The 19,029-nt window shown below is 36.2% G+C and overlaps 1 protein-coding gene across 4 annotated transcripts in view; it reads right to left on the minus strand.

Moving 5' to 3' along the window:
• The window catches only part of Syn2 (Syntrophin-like 2), a 1,212,019-nt gene that overhangs the window by 576,795 nt on the left and 616,195 nt on the right, over positions 1-19,029 (minus strand). The window lies entirely within an intron of this gene.

Raw genomic sequence — 19,029 nt, forward strand, 5'->3', positions numbered from 1 at the left:
CAGTCTCAACTCGACTCGGAATTTTCAGTCGAGAAATACGTTTGTCTCGACTCGTCTCGAATTTTACAAAGTATCTCTACTCCAATTCGAGTCGAGATTCGAGACACGTCTCGACTCGTGCGCATCCCTAGATTTTCCGCATTCACATTTGAATAAAATTAAATATTTTCTTTGAATATTATATTAAAATTATAAAATGGTATTTTAACAAGAAAACTGTTATTTAAAAAGCCCTACTGGCGTACATAGGCACTTAATGAATCATTGAACTGTGTGTAACTGTACGCTGTTGACATCATTAAGTAACAAAGACATCACAGCACAAAATGGGGAAAATTGCGGAAACTGAAATATCTTCCATTTCTATATCAATATATAAGATGCACCTCATTGTTTCCTACTTATTTTCAGAGAACATAAATACGTTTTATATGAGGGCAAACATCACGGTATACAATGATAAAAAAAAAGAAAGAAACAAGCTATTATTAACGAAAACAATTTGGTTACTGTGTACTGCATGAAACGAAACAAATTATATTTTCGCTAACTCATTAAAATAATCTTTTACGAATAAGAAGGGAAAAAGAAAGAAAAGAAAATGGAAGCATTATACTGGTCTGATGGCCATTGTAGTTGGCTTTAAAAAAATACACACTTCGTTGACCAGTTGAAACAAATTGCCTTACTGACTCCCACTTTCAATTATTATATCCACGAAACTCGGTATGATTTCTATAAAATAAAGCTAAAAACGCTTTCCTCTATCCCACAATGTACGTAGAAGTGAATCACTAAAATACTTGCAAATGAAATATGAACTAAGTTGTTACACATATTTTCAGAAAATTCGACATTCTAGTAAACAACTTGCTAAGTTTTTCCGAAGGGTCAGTATTTAATTATAAAATATTTAATTACGATAAACGAACAAAATCATTGTTTTAACAAACCTCGTTCAAAAAGTAATTACTTCATCAATAAATTAATCTTCCAGCCCATGCCCAGACAAATAATTTCATATTATTGTCTTTATAAAATAAGAACACAATACTTCCTTACAGTGTACAATTCTTAAATTTTATTCCTGACCAGCATCAATTCCCGCTTCGCTGGATTTAAAAAAAGAAAACTATTGTGCTGCCAAAATGTCTTGAGCCGTGGCAAAAATGCGAACTAAAGCTCACACCCCGACCCACCCACGCGATGAGCCAATAAGGGTTCAGCAGCTGCTAAGCGAGAGAGCCTTAGCGAAAGGGAATGGAATTCCTTCAGCCGATAGCAGTGCCTGAAACGGAAGACTAGGTGTCAAGTCAATGTGGTATATTTATAGTAATGTTGATGTAATATAGATGTAATGTTGATGTATATATGTTTCTCACCAAATATATCTGAATGCATTTAGTTCTGTATTAAAATTTTAACCTCTTCTGTTGTCCCAGGTATTATTACTGCTTTAAATTACCTCCTCTATTAAAGAATACAAGAGCAGGGCGCTCCACTGCTTCACAGAGGCCAACTACATTTCAAACATTAATTTTAAACACTATAATTACTATTTCATCTCTCACGTGTGATTCGAATCATGAAAATATTCATATCTTCTCTTCTATTAACAATTAAAATAGGAATGCTGATCGTAAATATAGATCTTCTAGTTAATTTTAGATCGGAAATAACAGAAACTGTGTTGTACAATGCTTCTCATTAAAACAGAATGAAATTACAGATTGCGTTCCCTTGATACATCTGTTGCCATCATGCAATCATGATATACGTATAGCGCAAATCACTTCAACAATTTTTAAAAATTCTTAACCTTTTCCTTTTGTTATTTCATTAGCGAAGATAATACAGTATTACGTTATTAAACCACGAATTAAACGCTATGAATATATAATGCTCTTTTTTTGTCACTCCCCTTCCTCCCCTCCCCTTCCTCCCCTCCGCCGCGAATTACATGACATGAACTTACGGGGTCGTGTTGCACGAGTCAAACCGCTCATCAGGGACCATAACGCTTTTGCACGCCGCAAATGGTGCCGCGACCATGCAACTTGGACCGTTGAGGACTGGAAATGTGTGATATGGTTGGATGAGTCATCCTTCACCCTATTCCCGACCACGGGCCGTGTTTATGTGTGGAGAACGCTCAAAGAAGCTTATGATCTGCAGTATCTCCGCCCAACTGTGAAACATGGTGGCGGCTCGTTGATGCTGTGGGCCGCAATATCATGGTTTTCATTGGGTCCTGTGGTCACACTTAGCGGACGAATCACTGCCAACGATTATGTCGCAATTTTAAGAGACCACTTGCATCCTATGGTCCGGATGTTGCCTCCGGACAATGACGCCATCTTTCAGGATGATAATGCACCCATTCACACAGCTAGCGTTGTTGCAGCGTGGTTTGAGGAACATCGGGATGAAGTTCAACACCTCCCCTGGCCCGCCCAATCTCCAGATCTCAACATAATTGAACATCTGTGGTCCGTCTTAGAAACACGACTCCGGCGACGATTTCTACCTCCATCCTCTCTCACAGAACTGGCCGATGCCCTGCACGAGGAATGGTGTAAAATTCCACTTGCTACCATTCACGACCTCTATCCCTCCATCCCACGTCGCATCATGGGTGTTCTGAAGGCGAAAGGTGGCCCGACACCATATTAATCTGGTAAGTTGCAATTTTTTTCAGGTGTTTCCATTTTTCTGATTACCATCTATATATATATATATATATATATATATATATATATATATATATATATATATATATATATATATATGTGTGTGTGTGTGTGTGTGTGTGTGTGTGTGTGAATACTACATTCTTGACATTACAGCAAACAAAGGATATTGTGAGCCAGATACCGCACGTTTAAGTAAATGATGCATGGACAGTGCATCGATCCTAAGGGTAAGATTTTCATCTTTCTATAGGTAGCTATCTCTATAGCTACCCAACTAAGCTGGTCTATATGAAAATTATATTCTTTCAGCAATAATCGAACCCCAGACTACGAGTATCAAAGGTCTGTAATCAATTTTAAATAGTACTTGTATACATATTTTCTCTCCTATTATTTATTTTCATTGAGATTACTTGTGTCTATCCTGATTCCCAAATCCTCAACCAAATTAATACCCATTATATATAAACGTTAACCTAACATCTATGCCAACCAGTAAAATCTGGCTCCACGGAATTCGAATTTCCCAGGACTTTTAGTATGTTGATTAGACCACTATTCCACACACCTGTACTGACTTTTATCTCTCTGACGATTTTCTGGCGTTTTGTGTGGGGAATAACGAAAAACGTCGTTTCACGGCATCGGCGGCGGCCATTTTCCACAATGGTGGCTGAAGCTCCGCAAGGATTTCCGGACTTTTAGTATGTTGATTGTATCACTGTTCCACATATCTCTGCCAATTTTATCTCTTTATGTTTTTTTTTGGTCACCATCTTTTTTGTCTAACTTGCCCACACTATTATAAAAAAAATGACATTCTTTGTTTAGGCTATTGGAAGAACAATACAATTTTGACTATTCTTTCAAAAAGAAGGAAGAACATTCTACGCTCATCATTATAGGCTTGAGATCTAGTCGTGAAATCGAAATTCAAGTTACATATTCCCAAGACTTATAGATATTCAATTATGCTGTATATTAAGCAAATAAATTGCAAATGCCTGTATTTTATTTATCCGGATCCATCGTATCATTCGAGTTCAAGATTAAAAAAAGTAAATGACTTTGTTTTAGACAATAATACACTGTTGTTTGTGAAAATTCAAACTAAAAAAGACACGTCTGAGTGCAACGAAATTTGTATCTAAGATTCACTACATGGAAATATATATAAATTGATAAGTTTGCAGACCCACGAGAGAAAGAAAAAGTGCCTTGGCGCTCTATTGTAAAAAATGAATAAGAATATTAAACACATTTCTGCTAGGAAACCAGCACTGTTGTAACTAATTCGTTAGACAGAATGCATGGAATAAGATATTATAGACATTTATGACAAAAATTTAATAAAATCCAGGTGACTTCAAACTGAGAGGCACGAATATACGTAAAACAAATTAAATGAAAGGTAAGAGACATTACACTAAATTTTCTTGCTCCAATTTCTTCAAGTAAATCATGTTATGTAATTTTCCTGTGAAATACGAACAGATTTCTAAGGCGTTTCAGGAAAACTTCGAAGAAAATTAACTCCCAAAGTACATTAATCTTTGTGGATTTTTTCGTAAAAATGATTTGTGTCATATGTTAGGGTTATTACTGAGATATTTGTTTGTCACCAACACAACAGGTATAAGCTCAATTATAGTGTCGATGTATTACAAAATAAATTTACAATAGTTTTCTTAAACATATAATTCATATTACAGATGTCAATTTCGACATATTTGGTTATAAGAAGAGCATATTCTCCAGATTGATGACTTCAATAAATACGTTGGACCTTGCTTTTTTTGCAATAGAATAGGCCACAGTTACCAGCACGAGAGTTAAGTGTCATTACATAAAAATTTAGTGTCGACCTCAGATCCGTACAATTAAACTCGTTTTGGACTATATTATGAAGAAAAATCAGATCTACCACGTTTCACCTTTGTTCAAGTGTAAGGATACAGAAGTTGTCTCTTAATGTTAGATGGTTCTCGTAAGACGGATAGATCCAGTTCTCTTGTATGCTAAGTATTTGATAAATTTAGATTGGACTTTTTTCCAGTTGGTGTCGGTATTACTGTTGCGATGAGTTCCAGATCACAGCACCATATTCCAGTTTTGACCGGACATAGGAATAATACATTTTTGTTAGTGTGGTAATATTGTTAAACTCCTTTCCAGTTTTAATTATGAAGCCTAACATCTTGAAATATTCATTAACTATGTTCACTATATGGTTATAAAATGTTAGTTTCGAATCAAATGTAACTCCGAGATTTTTGAAGATCTGATTAATTGCATAACTAATTTCTAACTAATTTCTATTTGATTTTTGTTTCTAGTAAAGGACAAAATATTACATTTGTTCATATTTACATTAAGTTCATTAAGAGAACACCAGTTAGCAATATTTTCCATGTTATGTTGTAAATTGAGACAGTTATGGATAGTCTTTGTCGTACCGTATATTTTGAGGTAATCTGCTAAAAAGCAATTTGTCATTTAATGATATATGAGCAGGAAGATCGTTAGTGAATAAAAAGGACAATAACGTATCTAGGTTGGAGCCCTGTGGAATTCCAGAATATGCAATAAAATCCGTTGATTTATACTCTTCATAGATAACAGTTTGTTTACGATTGCTTAAATGTGATAAGAACAACTTGATCAAGGGAGAAGAGAAATTATATTCACCTAGCTTATGAAATAATACATTGTGATTGACTCTGTCAAACGCCTTTTCAAAATATATATACATTACATCAATCTGATATCCTTCAGCTAACGAATTTGGTATTAAGTCTGTGATAAGTACAAAATTTGTTGTTGTTGAATTGTGTGGAATGAAACAAAATCGCATGAGTTGTATTTGAGAGAACGCACACTGATCCAGAATCAAATTCTAGGTGGCCAAAAACGAAAAAATATAAATGCAATTCTTAGGCGCAATTTGTGCTACAGTGTTTCTTTATTATATACCTGAATAATTCTGTACATTTTTAAGTTTTCTTCTCTTCGCCGCATGGCGCCACTGTCGCTGAAAGAAAGAGCAACGGATGACGCGTTCGCTTAGTCATGATTTTCATATTTGTTGTGACTGTGGCTTGTCGTTTACGAGTCGAATGTAAGCCTTTTGCGATTTTCTTTAGTTAATAAGTTCCTAAAGCTTATAATTTGTGTAATCAGTTTGCGTTTTTGTCAAGTTGCTTTAAAGGATGGACGAGTGATGTAAACATATAGTGTTTTTGTTTACATTTCGTAATTATTAGACTGAGAAAAAAAAGTGCCTATTACTGCCAAAAGATTTCGACATTTTCATATTGTTTTGTCAATATTAAGTGCAGTGAAGTGGGTTTCGTTGCCGCCGTGCGCCGCCGGTGTCAGATAAATGGACATAATGCAGCTATAGGTGAAAACCGTTGAAGAAAATTATATGTAATCGACTTTGTATGATTATTGTTTAAAACTGTGTGACATAAATCTTTTTTTATTTGATCATGGAAGAAGTTATTACTTTTAAGACTCTTTTTGAGCAGTGGAGGAACCAAATTAACCCACAGGGGCCTGCTACAAGAGCCAAAAGGGATTATCTTGTCGCCTATATACAAAATTTGAACACAGGTGTAATCGACGAAGAACTTTTAACATCAAAAGTAGCTAACTTTTGTGCAACACTACACAAATATTGGAAAGCAGCAGATGACAGCAGAAACAAATTTTTAGTGAAACATTCGGAATGGCTAGAAACAAAATTCGAGATAAAACCGAACGTTGCAGCGTGTCCTGGAAGACCTTCAAACAGTTTCGAGGAAAGTAGTGAGCGTTCGAAAAGGCGAAAAATACAAAAATTGAAAGGTGATGTGTCAGTGAAGAGGCGACTACTTTGTCAATGTCTTATCTACGAGACGAGGGAAAGCGAGCAGCCGCCGATTTGTTAAAAGATGTGTTGCAAGGTTCGCCTACGAGACCTATAAAAATCAGAAGAGCATACAAACAAAGCATGGATAGGTCAACCGAAGTGACTCAATACACAGATGACCAAGCCCTGGCATTGGTGATGGATGGTAAGTTGTCAAAGCATAGCTACATCACATTACGAAAAGGGGCCATAGAACATAATTTGAAAAACTTTTACCCTCCGTACAACAAAATAGTGGAAGCAAAAAATCGCTGCTATCCTGAAGGGATTGAAGTGAGTCTAGAAGGAGTCAGAATTCCTCTTCAAAAGTTATTAGATCACACTGCCGTAAGGCTTATAAAAATAGCAGACTGGACAACAGTGGAAGCGCTCCCACATTTAGAATTAAAGAAAGTGGTTTTAACTGTAAAATATGGCTGCGACAGTAGCTCAGGACACAGCGAATACATGTATGTACCTCCAAAAAATGTACATTCTAATGAACTCCCGTCAGACGATAAAGGCAAACCTCTGGCAGCCGACACGATGGGACAAAAGGAGAAAGGGAAAGGGGGGAGAAAACGACCACATGCACTCCGTACCACATGCATACAGAAGAAACTCCGGATGCAGCACAAGACCAAGATGAAGCACTGGATATCGACGATGAACATGAAGAAGGTGACTCTCAAACTTCAAGTCTGCAAAGTGGAAATCTGTTTTTATTTTCTATGGTCCCTTTAAAACTTGATGGTACTTTAAGTAATGAAGAACAGCAGGTCATCTGGATCAATGATAGGCCATCGTCAACAAAATTGTGCCGTCCTATAAAATTTATATATGTTAAAGAAACTGCCGAAGTGATTAAAAACCAAGTGAATCAAATGAAAGCAGAAGTAAATGATTTGGTTCCTTTTCAAGTGTATGTAGAATTCCAAAATAATCCTATTTTAGTTGAATATAAGGTCCTTTTTACTATGATAGACGGAAAAATTATAAATGCATTGACAAACACTGGAAGTCAAATATGTTATATTTGTAAATGCACACCGAAAGAGATGAATGATTTACAAAATTTAAAAAAGTTTAATATTAATCCTGAAACCTTAGAGTATGGTTTATCTCCTCTTCACAGTTGGATTAAATTTTTAGATTTAGTGTTAAAAGTTTCGTATAAAAAAAACTTAAAAGCTCCGACAATAAGAGGAGCTACTGAAGCTCAGCGACAGGAAATGAAGATGATCAAAAAATAAATTCAGACCCGATTCCGGAATGAAACAGGCCTACACATAGATAAGGTGCTAGCAGGAAAAGTCGGGACTTCTAATACCGGCAACGTTGCCCGACGTTTTTTTCATAATGCTCAACGGTCTTCAGATATAACAGAATTTGATGAAGACTTGATTCGAAGATTTGGAAACATAATGATTGCAATTTCAAGTGGAGAGGTTATCAATGGAGAAGCCTTCGCTAAATATACAGAGGAAACGGCAAGGAGATTTGTCAATCTATATGGGTGGTACAGAATGCCTGTTAGCGTTCACAAGATTTTAATGCACGGAGCAGAAGTTATTAAAAGCGCCATCTTTCCAATAGGTATGTTATCGGAAGAAGTTCAGGAGTCTTGCAATAAAAAATACAAACAGTTTCGTATGCATCATACTCGAAAAGATTCATGCATGCATACCACGACAGATTTAGTTCATCAGTTACTCGTGGATTCAGATCCAGTAATAACCACTTTTAGGAGAGCAACAAGAAATAAGCGTACAACTCTACCGGAGGAGGTAAAAGCTCTGCTATTGCTCCCGAAAGAGTCAGACACGAGAACAGAAGGAGATAGCAGTGAGGGTGAAGAACTATGGACAATCCGAGGACGAAGAAAATACTTTGGACAGCTGAATAGACGATGATTTATGTGATATATTTTTTCTTAGTTAAAATTCTTTAGTGATCTTTATTATCTCATTTTAGAATAAATTACATACTTCAAATTGTTTGTTTACTTTCTAAAACTTATTGTTGCAGTTTCCAGCAACATTTAATTATTTTCAATAACCTTAACTCATATTCAAGGAGCCATATAGTTAATTTTACGAATAGTCCGCCATCTTGGATCCGCCATTTTGAATTTTAAACAAAAAACTGTTATCAGATTTGAAATCAGCGACACCGAAAACCCCCCAACACTCACTCTTGAGCGATAGAAGGAAATGTTTCAATTGTTCGCCATCTTAGATCCGCCATCTTGAATCCGACATCTTGATTTTTTAACAAAACTTTACCAGATTTGAAATCAGCAACCCTGAAAACCCCTCTGTAGCAATTTTTAGCCACCAGCTATTTGAAATGAATTTTGGCCACCTAGAATTTGATTCTGGACCAATGTGGAACGTCAGAAAATTCTAATAAACCTCACCCCAAAACTAAACTACACCTTGCGGACATTTTCATGGAAGTGATTCACACAACAATATAAGATTAGTATTGAAATGTTTATTTATGAAATTTGAACGAAGTAGCTTTTTTTTTTTTTTTTTTTTTTTTTTTGAAAACTGTCCACAGAAGAAACTCACCCCAACAGTAAACTAGCCCTTATGGATTTTTCATGAGATATAACATATTGTATAGTAACGTTAGTATATTATGAAATTATTATATGCGTAGTAACGGTTCTTATGTGTTTATTTATGAAATACGAACAAATTGCTTTTTTTTTTAAGTATTCACTAGGAATTACTCACCCCAAAGAGTAAACTATCCCTTGTGACATTTTCAAGGCAAATAAATTCAGGTTATTAATGAAATATTTATGAAATATCAACAAAATTGCCTGAGGGTTTCTTTTAAAGAAAATTGTCTGACAAAACACCCTCTGAATAAACCATCTCACGTAGATTTTTTAAGGGCAAACAAATTAGTTACGTCGTGTTGTCAGATTATTAATTAAATATTCATTTGTAAAATATCAAGAAATCACCCGTTTTTTTGTTTTGTTTTTGAGAAAATTGTCCGAAAAAACAGTCCCTAAATAAACTATCTCATGTAGATTGTTTTAAAGGACTAATAAATTAGTTACGCCATATTGTCGTGTTAATAATGAAATATTTATTTGTGAAATATCAAGAAATAGCTTTTTCTTTTTTTTTCTTTTTAGAAAATCGTCCGAAAAAAAAAAACTGGCTCGAAAGAATAAACTAACCCCTCGTAGGTTCTTCAGCTCAAATGAATTATGCCATATTGTCAGGTTATAAATGAAATATTTATTTATGAAATATCGACGAAGCCCCTGAATCGTTTTTGAGAAAATCGCCCGATAAAACTCACCTCCAAGAATAAACTACGTTTTGTAGATTTTCCAGAAAAGTGACTTATACCAGATTATAGGGTTGTTAGTGAAATATTGATATATGAAAAAAAAATGTCATTAGAGCTGTTTTCGAAAAAAATCGCACTTTTTATTTTCACGGTTAAGTACCTTAGTTTTGGAGAAGTTATGTATCTTTAGTAAGAAAATTCGAATTTATCCCCTAGAGATTTTTTAAAATTTAAAGTTTGGTGTGGATACATCAAACGGTATGACCTCGAGATGAGTGAAGTTGTTTACATGGGACGAACGAACGGACGACAGATGCTCAAAAATAATCTTTTCTCTCATTTAGGAACGATGAGACGTAAATCCGTTGAACTCTTGAATTCGAATTTTTGCACGATCACCAACCTTTCTTCTCTCTTATCGTCACTTGAAAGTGAAAAACAGAAGGGAAAAGAACACAAACCGAACAAATGTTTGTACACTGAGAAAAAAATCGTATGTGGCGTACGTAAAAACGTAGGTTACATGTGTGCATAACTGAAAAAGTATATTTTATACATACTTTCCGTATAAGTGTTCCGAATAAACGTATTTTCCATACGAACGAAAGCATTGTATGTAGACGGTCAGGACCTCATATACAGATGGACGTATGTAACATACATATACATATGTATTGAGTTGAGTTGATTTTGGGTTTAACGTGCTGTTCATCAGTGAGGCTATATGAGACGTGGACCTACTGATTAACGTGGAATCCGAACCACATGAATATATATATGTAATATACGGAAGACTGTTAGATGTCAGACATCCTGTAACGGCATGATGTAATATCTAAGCGGGAAAAAGGGCAGTACATATGTAGGACATTTGTAACGTATGCTCCATACTGATTTCTGTAGTACACATAAGGATATTTGTACAGCAAATGTTTTCATTTTATTGTTAGTTGAAAATAGTTGAATTTAATATTTTGATAGTTAACAGATATCACTTCTGTCTTCAGTGATCATATTTTTCACTGATATCGCTGAACATAATTTTCACTTGAAACTGTATAGTTCTCACTTCACTGCAGCATGCAGTACAATTCTGTTCATTATTACTTGAGAAAGAACCTGATTTGCCTTCTAACTCAACTCGCGTTCATCATCAGAACTCACAGTTTGGTCTTCTTTTCGAGATCTAATATACATCATCATCATCATCATAGGTATTCTGCCTTTATTGGCAGGTCACTTGCCCCAGCTGAGAAGCTTCCATGCTCTACGGTCCTCCCCTAACCTCTTCGTCTTCGCGTATGATCTTTCTGTTTTAATACCATCCATTAATTGTAGTCTCCTTCGCCCCCTCCCTCTCTTTCCCGCCACCATACCTTCTAGGACGTCCCTCATGATACAATCTCTTCTTAGGCAATGTCCCAACCAGTTTCTCTTCCTCTTCCTAGTAATATCTAAAAGTGTTCTTTTCTCACCCACCATTTCTAACACTCTCTCATTCGTTTCCCGCTCGACCCAACTAATTCTTTCCATTCTTCTCCACACCCACATTTCAAAGGCTTCCAGTCGATTTTCGTCACCTTTACCTAATGTCCACGTTTCCGCCCCATACAGTACAACACTCCACACGAAGCATTTTATGAGTCTTTTTCTCAACTCTTTATTCAAGGTCCCACAAAACAGACTTTTCTTCCTACTAAAGGCTGCTTTCGCCATTCCTATCCTTGCTTTTATTTCACGTTCGCATTTCATGTCATTACTAAGAATACTACCCAGATATCGAAAACTATTCATTTGTTCTATTTTCTCCCCTCCTACTTTTATATTTGACACAAACCACTTCGTTCCAATCACCATGGCTTTTGTCTTTCAAACATTTATTTCCATCCCATATTCTTCAAAGCCCTTTCTCATTTTTTCTAACATTTTATTGATTTTCTTTTCAGATTTTGCAAGAAGCGCCATATCGTCTGCAAATCTTATGCATCTAATCATTCTACCTCCTACCGAAATGCCATCATCATCATGTAGGCTCCTTTTCACTATCTCTTCCAGATAGACATTAAATAGTGTTGGCGAGAGGCAGCATCCTTGTCGAACTCCCCTGCCAATTGCACTCTCTTCCGTCAGTTCTTCCCCAATCCTAACACTTACTTGTTGGTTCATGTATACAGACGTGTTCAAATTATTATTAGACTCACACTCGAAAAATGCAAAAATTGATATAGGAGTTCTAATTTCAGAATTCTAGAACATTTGATTTAATAGTTAAAGCACCAATATAGGATCCTTCATTTGTTTACTGTACAGTTGAAGTAGTGATATCACCGTTGAACAGCAGATGGTATTAGTGAGGGGGAGTGGGAAAATCAGAAAGTGGTGTTTCAGTTGTAGATAGCTATTGTCGTTCCTATCAACAAGTTACAGTCTGAAGTGTTGTAGTTGCTGTCGTAAGAAATCAGCGACATTCAACGCGTTCAACAGTTCGAATGGGCCAGTTAGAAATGATCGTCACGTGTTTCGTATATCAATCTTTTAGTTTGTGTAGTCCTGTAATTGCAGCATAATGGGAAAAGCAAAAGACCTTTCTCCGGTAAAATAAAAGTTAACAAAATACTTCTGGTGGAAATAAGATATACACGGCAATGCATTGCTACTAGAGTTGGGATAGAATAAACATCTGTGAGTAGAGTCTCTGTTGAAATGAACAAGAGCCAAAATAGGGTTGAGATGGGAAGTGTGGACGAAAACCAAAGCTATCGCTAAGAGGTATCAGAAAACTAAAAAGATTGGCTCTGGGAAACAGGAGTGCAACTTCTAACAGACTTACGCATAAAAATGGCTGAGTATGGCCTGAAAGTGTTCGAAGAATTCTTTGTGCCGAGGGAATAAAAGCATACGACCACGAAAGAAAACAAAAATTAGAGTCTACTCCAATCATGGCAAAGAAGCGCTTCGAATGGGCACGACGCGTAGAATATTGGAATGCTGACGATTGGAGAATAGTGTGTTTCAGTTATGAATCATCTATCTTTGTGTCTAATGAATGTTCAAAATATGTGCTACGTTGCCCTGGGAGGAATTCAAGTTGGAATGTCTTTAATAAACCGTGAAGCATCCTACTTCAGTCATGGTGTGGGGTGTGATCTCTGTCTTCGGGCCTGGAAGACTGTATACAAGTAGAGAGGACAATGAAGCACGACCAATACCTACAAGTTCTTCAAGAGGAACTGCTTTCCCAGAGTGCACTCTGGTTTGATGACGTACAATTCATCTTTATGCATGATGGAGCCCCATGCCACCGGGCCAAAGTTGTGACAAAATTCTTTGAGGACAACGCAATTAGTGTTCTTCCGTGGCCAGCATTGGTCCTGATATGAACCCAATTGAAAACTTTTGGAGCTTCATGAAAGAAAAACTAGAGAAGAAGCGCATTAGAACCAAACTTAAATTGATCACGGAAATCGACAGTTTGTGGTATCAGGATGCTAACTTGAAGGCAAAATGTGCTAAACTCGTACATAGGATGCCACAAAGGATAAAAAAAAACTTAATAAAGAATAAGGGATTTCATAAGAAATATTAATTTTTGTGTGAGAGATAATTTTCTTGTAAGTATTCCATTTCATTTTTTGTTTCCAATTTGGATATACACACTTTATAGTAATTATATTTGAATGTTGCGTATACATTTGTTTTATTGATATTGAAAAGCGTATGCCACACTCACTAGTAATTAGGACAGAGTTATAAAGTAGTAATTTGGACCGTATTTTCTCACGTAATATTGTAAGAACAGTAAAATATTCAGAAACTGAATGTTGAGTCTAATAATTTGAACACGTCTGTATTTCATCACTGTAAGAGTAATGACTGCATTGTTGTCTCGGTGTCTTATTCAATTTTAGCATCTAGATGTCGATTCAGCTTTCACTAATTAATAGTAATACAATATGCACCTACACATAGTGAGTCATTAATGCTTTTATATTCTGAAAGACTTTTGGTTTGCTTCTACTGTGTATAAACCTCGCCTCCCTGAAAAAGGCATACTCTCCTAGAATATCTTGCTTACTACACCACTGGAAAGAATACTTAGCCAATGAAAAGTAAGGGGGAATCTGTTTTGACCGACTTCCAAAGTGTCACTAATATATTCATGCACAGCCTCATTTTTTAGAATGCTTTTCAGTGTATATTACGCAGACTAAAGCATTACAAGTTACAGGTCTGCATCGGGCCGGACTTGGTCTGCAAGGCTTGTATCACTTCGGGCCTTTTGGGGCCTAACTTCACAAATATACTGTACAACGATGTACATTGAACCGTACTTTCTGGAGAACTTTTAAAGCAGAACTGCAAAATTAAACCTCTACATGCTGTAAATAAAAATACAATTTTGCGTTCATTACTAAGTTTCTGTAATTCGGTCTTATTTCGGGCTCATTTGATTATCTCACGAGCTCGGGCCTAAATGCTAAAACATATTTCGTGCTTGGTTCGGCCTCCCATTATAAAGTCATGGGCCGAGCCGGGCCCGGGCTAAAAATTCTGGCCGGGCAGACCTCTATTACAGGGGGCAAAAATATATTTATATTTGGCAAAAAATGCTCGTGATAATAATAATAAAAGAACTTTTAAAGGCTATTATTAACACAAATACGAGAAAAAAGTAGAAAGCAAATATCAACATCTCCCATTTTTCTTAGTTTTTCTCCCTTTTCTTCCTTATTCTGCAGTTTCCGTTACTTAAGAGAACAGAAGATACAATCTCCCATTCCATTAACTTGTCCATTACCTTCTAGTATTCGTTTGATCAAAAAGAGAAGAAACACAATGTGGTCTCAACGGAAAAAGAAGAAGAAAAGGAGGAAACGGAAAGTTCTAAAGTATCCATTTTGGCAACAAACAGAACAAAACGAAGAATTAGAGCAAAAGAAAGTAAAGAAAGAAAGGAAAACACAAGCAAAATCCCCTTGCCATTCAAAAGAAAGAAACCTGGATGGAACATTCTCTTTGTTATTATTATCATTACTTTCCTCGTATTTTCGTAACTTGTTCACGTTATTGCGTGAAGTCACGTATAGATTTCTCGGCATGCTTTCACTCTTTTGAGCCAAACGTTGGTGTTTAACGGTATTTGTTCACACCTTCAATTGCAACAACATAAAAAATAATGATAAGTAATAGATAAATAATGATGTTAATCGTTGTCGGTTATTAACAAATAACAGAAGACCAAAAATATTGTAATTCTTGGAATACACTTCATTTTATACATCTTAATAAAAGAACGGTGTAACTCACTTCACGATTACAGAAAGATCGTCAATATAACCAACTACCTAACTCTATGGCCTATGGAACCCAGAGGTTCAAAGCTGCGTTCACAAAAGCTCTCCATTGATTTCTGTCCTTAGGCAACCTCATCCAGTTTCTATTCTGCATTCCAATTTCTGCGAGATCCATCTTAATACTGTCCTTCCATCTGGAGCTACGTATGCTAATGGTTGTTTCCCAATTGGATTTCTAGTTAAAACTTTGAAAGTGTTCCTACTTCCATCCATTCTGGCTACATGACCTGCCCACCTAAGCCTCCTAGAATTGATGACCCTAACAATGATTGGTAAACAGTACAAATTAAGTAGTTCCTCGTTACGAAGTTTAAGCCATTCCCCATTCCCGTTCTACTTGGGTCCGAATATTCGTCTCAGGATCTTGTTCTCAAATACTTTCAGCCTACGTTCTCTCAGAGTAAGCGACCATGCTTCGCAACCATACGCTAAGCCTGCCATACCTCCCGTAGAAAAAACGGGACAGTCCCGATTTTGGGCCCGAGTGTCCCGCGTCCTCGTAAATTTCGTCGGGACAGGCAAATGTCCCGTATTTTAATCCCGTCTCATTTCTGCCATCAATATCAACTTATTCGAAAAGTGAAAAATCAAAAATTCTGACATTAGCTGGGAATCCTGTAGTAAGTGAATGAATAATAAACTGTAAGATATAACAACTTGAGCAAGTTATCACATCACCCTCTCCTATTTGATACCAATAGCAAGCCAATAGATTCGTATCGCAAAGTTGCAGTTGTCCGTTAGCACACAAGGGGATTTGCAATCTTTGATAAAATGCACGAGATGAGCTGTCGATAATACATTACAAGTGAATTTTTCCAATTTTGAACCAACAAGAATGCCTACGCTGAAGTGCGTGTTTTGTTCCAATTTGAAGAAGAAGTACCCGCTTCTGAAAGCAACGAAATTGAACTGTGAAGTTGACAAGAAAATTTGCAATCGTACCTTTTCCATTGTATCAGCTGGAAACTCGGAGACTCTCCAACATCAAAAAATAAGCAAACATAAGATGGCTTCGAGTGCTTATACATTTACGAACACAGAGATGAGTGACTTTTTCTCCAACTAGATATTAGAAAAGGTAACAAGAATTATAAACAATCTTTTTGAGAGGCTAGGGGCACAGAATTGTACTTTGGTCTAGGGTTTAGAAATATGTAGACTCGGCCTTGACAATTACAAACGACGCAAGGAGAAAATCAGCTGTTTTCCTCAGATTAAACTGACAAATGTAATTTTGGCAAGTACAGCTATGTAAATAAATTTTGCTAAACGCGCGAGAAATATCGAAGGTAGGTTGTGTCACTAATTTAAATAAAACGAGATTATTTGCATATTGCTTTCTCGTAAAGCATTTTTATAAGACATCATCATGAGCTTTTAAGGAGATTCTTTTGTAGTCGGATTATATATATCTTCACTCCGTACAATTAATTGTAGGGAACGAAGAGAGAAAAGTAACTGCAGCTTAGGGAACTTTCGTCTATTGTACTGTTCATAACCACAGCTATATAGTTCATTGGATTGTGTTGAAAGTTTCGGAGGAGGGGGGGGGGAGGGAGGATCGAAGGTGTTCCGTATTCTTATGAAAAAATATGGTAGGTTTACCATACGCGTACATATATTCAAAGATAAGAATATACATAAACTGATAGATCTCGTTGGGCTAAACAAAATGATGTGGGTAAGAGTATATTTTCATGAGTACTTCAAGGAAAAAGTTCGTAAACTAAAAAATAAAACTGTATGATAACCATGTCACCTATTACGATGAAACTGATACTGAACTATATACTAACCAAGCTTCTCATTATGACATTAGGAAGACGATAGTACACAGTATGGCTAATGAGATATGGCCGAAAATTTTGACTAACTCTAAAATTTTAATCGATATACAGGATGGCCCATAATTACGTATAGGATATTTGAATCACTGTAGTATTTGTAATTCTGAACAAAAAGTTTCGGTATGGCAACACTGTGTAGCTTGATCGTGGGGATAATGGTCATTGGACTTACAAGGGACGTATGCGAACCATGACAGCTAGATATTTATGAAAATTAGTACCCTGGCTAATTGTGGATCTCTAATCATCGTGGTGATATTCATTCGATGTGGAAATGCCTTGTTTACCCGCTACGTATAGTACACAAACTAATCAGTGACCGGGTGAAGCTGTACCGAGTTATACCCTAAAAATACCGTAAAAAGGCAGAAAGTGAAAATGTGTGCAGGTAACCTGATACCTACGGGAGAGAAACAGGTAACCAAAGAACACGGCAGTACTGTCACACAAGCAGTGTTCCCATCCCAACACAAACTTATAGTTTTTCAAATAGAACGTATACCATTTTATACATTAAAACAATTGGCATAAAACGTGAAAGAAAATACGCAAAAGGCGGGTTATCAATGTCGCCAAATAAGAGAGAGATGGGGCTGTAAAGTTGAGAAATTATGGGCCCGTACAAAGAAACGAAACAACAACAAGAAGACTGCAGGAGGAACAAATGTATAGTAGGGAGAAAACTACAGAATGTCCCCTTTGGAAATCAAGCAAATTGGTCTGGAACTTCCTTTTGATAAAATTTTAAATATAATATCCGTATATATATGGATACCGACTTTAACGATTTTTGGTAGAAGAGTGGACTATGGCTTACCCTAGGTTCTAATCACATTCTTTTTTCCCGAGAGTGTTATCTAAAGGGACAAAACACTCCTAATAACGGCATTCCAAAGCTAACATATGATCTAAAATTTAATGGCAATGGATTCATTTCGTTTATTTGAATTGCACAGCAACATTTTTTCTTAAACACTGTTTGAACTTTATTTCCAGGGTTTTAATGCCGGATATATATATATACAGGGTCGGATCCAGGATTTCCTGAGGGGGGTGCACCAATAAATTTGAATTGAATTGGAATTTTTTAAATGCCTTTAGGCATCTTTGGTGTGAATTAGGAAATGCCCTGAAAAAGCTAAGTGTCTGTTCACGGTGAATCCTTTTCCTTCAACTTTTAGAAAATTGGCTTAAACTACCGATTTTGCAAAACTTTCCTTTGTTTTAAGGCCGAATAGAAACATGGCAGCAGAAATTTTCGGAAGTGTTACTATTTTCACTGCTAGCTTCTCACTTTAGGTAGTATATATTTGCAACGAAGGGGGGTGCATGTGCATCTTTGCACCCACTAAATCCGGCCTTATATTATATATATATATATTACAAAAATAAAAAAAATGGCGTTTTGTGTTTTCAGCTATGAATATAGACTGTGAAAACACTTCGAAACAAGGTATAATGTTTAATTAGTTTAATTAAGAGATTATTGGTTCTAATCTTGATTACCTAAAGAAGATAAACAACAGTAAGATAATTGTGTAAAGAATACATCAAATTATTAGATCGTGTACACTTCGTAAGAAAATACATAAATGAAAGGAAATACAAATCAGCTTATGTGGCTCAAACTGACAATGAACAAGAGGAGAACTGGATCACTACCACTACTCTTGCATTGAGATTCATTCCTAGGAAGAATGGGGGGTTCAAATGCTTTCCACAAAACTACTTTCCTGTGCAAAGAAGGGTATTATAGAAAAGGTGTCTTTTAGCTAAAACTGGAAGAACATCAAGAAACTGTGATCTCTATCTAAATACTTTAATTCAGAAGCTTGCGATAAAGTATGCCCACATTCGCAGCTGTCTCTAACATGACAGGCGTATAAAACTGTCGTTCCGGGGATAGAATTGGAGTCCAGGGA

The sequence above is a fragment of the Thermobia domestica genome, chromosome 4 (genome assembly GCF_964235325.1).
Source record: "Thermobia domestica chromosome 4, izTheDome1.hap1.1, whole genome shotgun sequence".
NCBI classification, from domain to species: Eukaryota; Metazoa; Arthropoda; class Insecta; order Zygentoma; family Lepismatidae; genus Thermobia; species Thermobia domestica.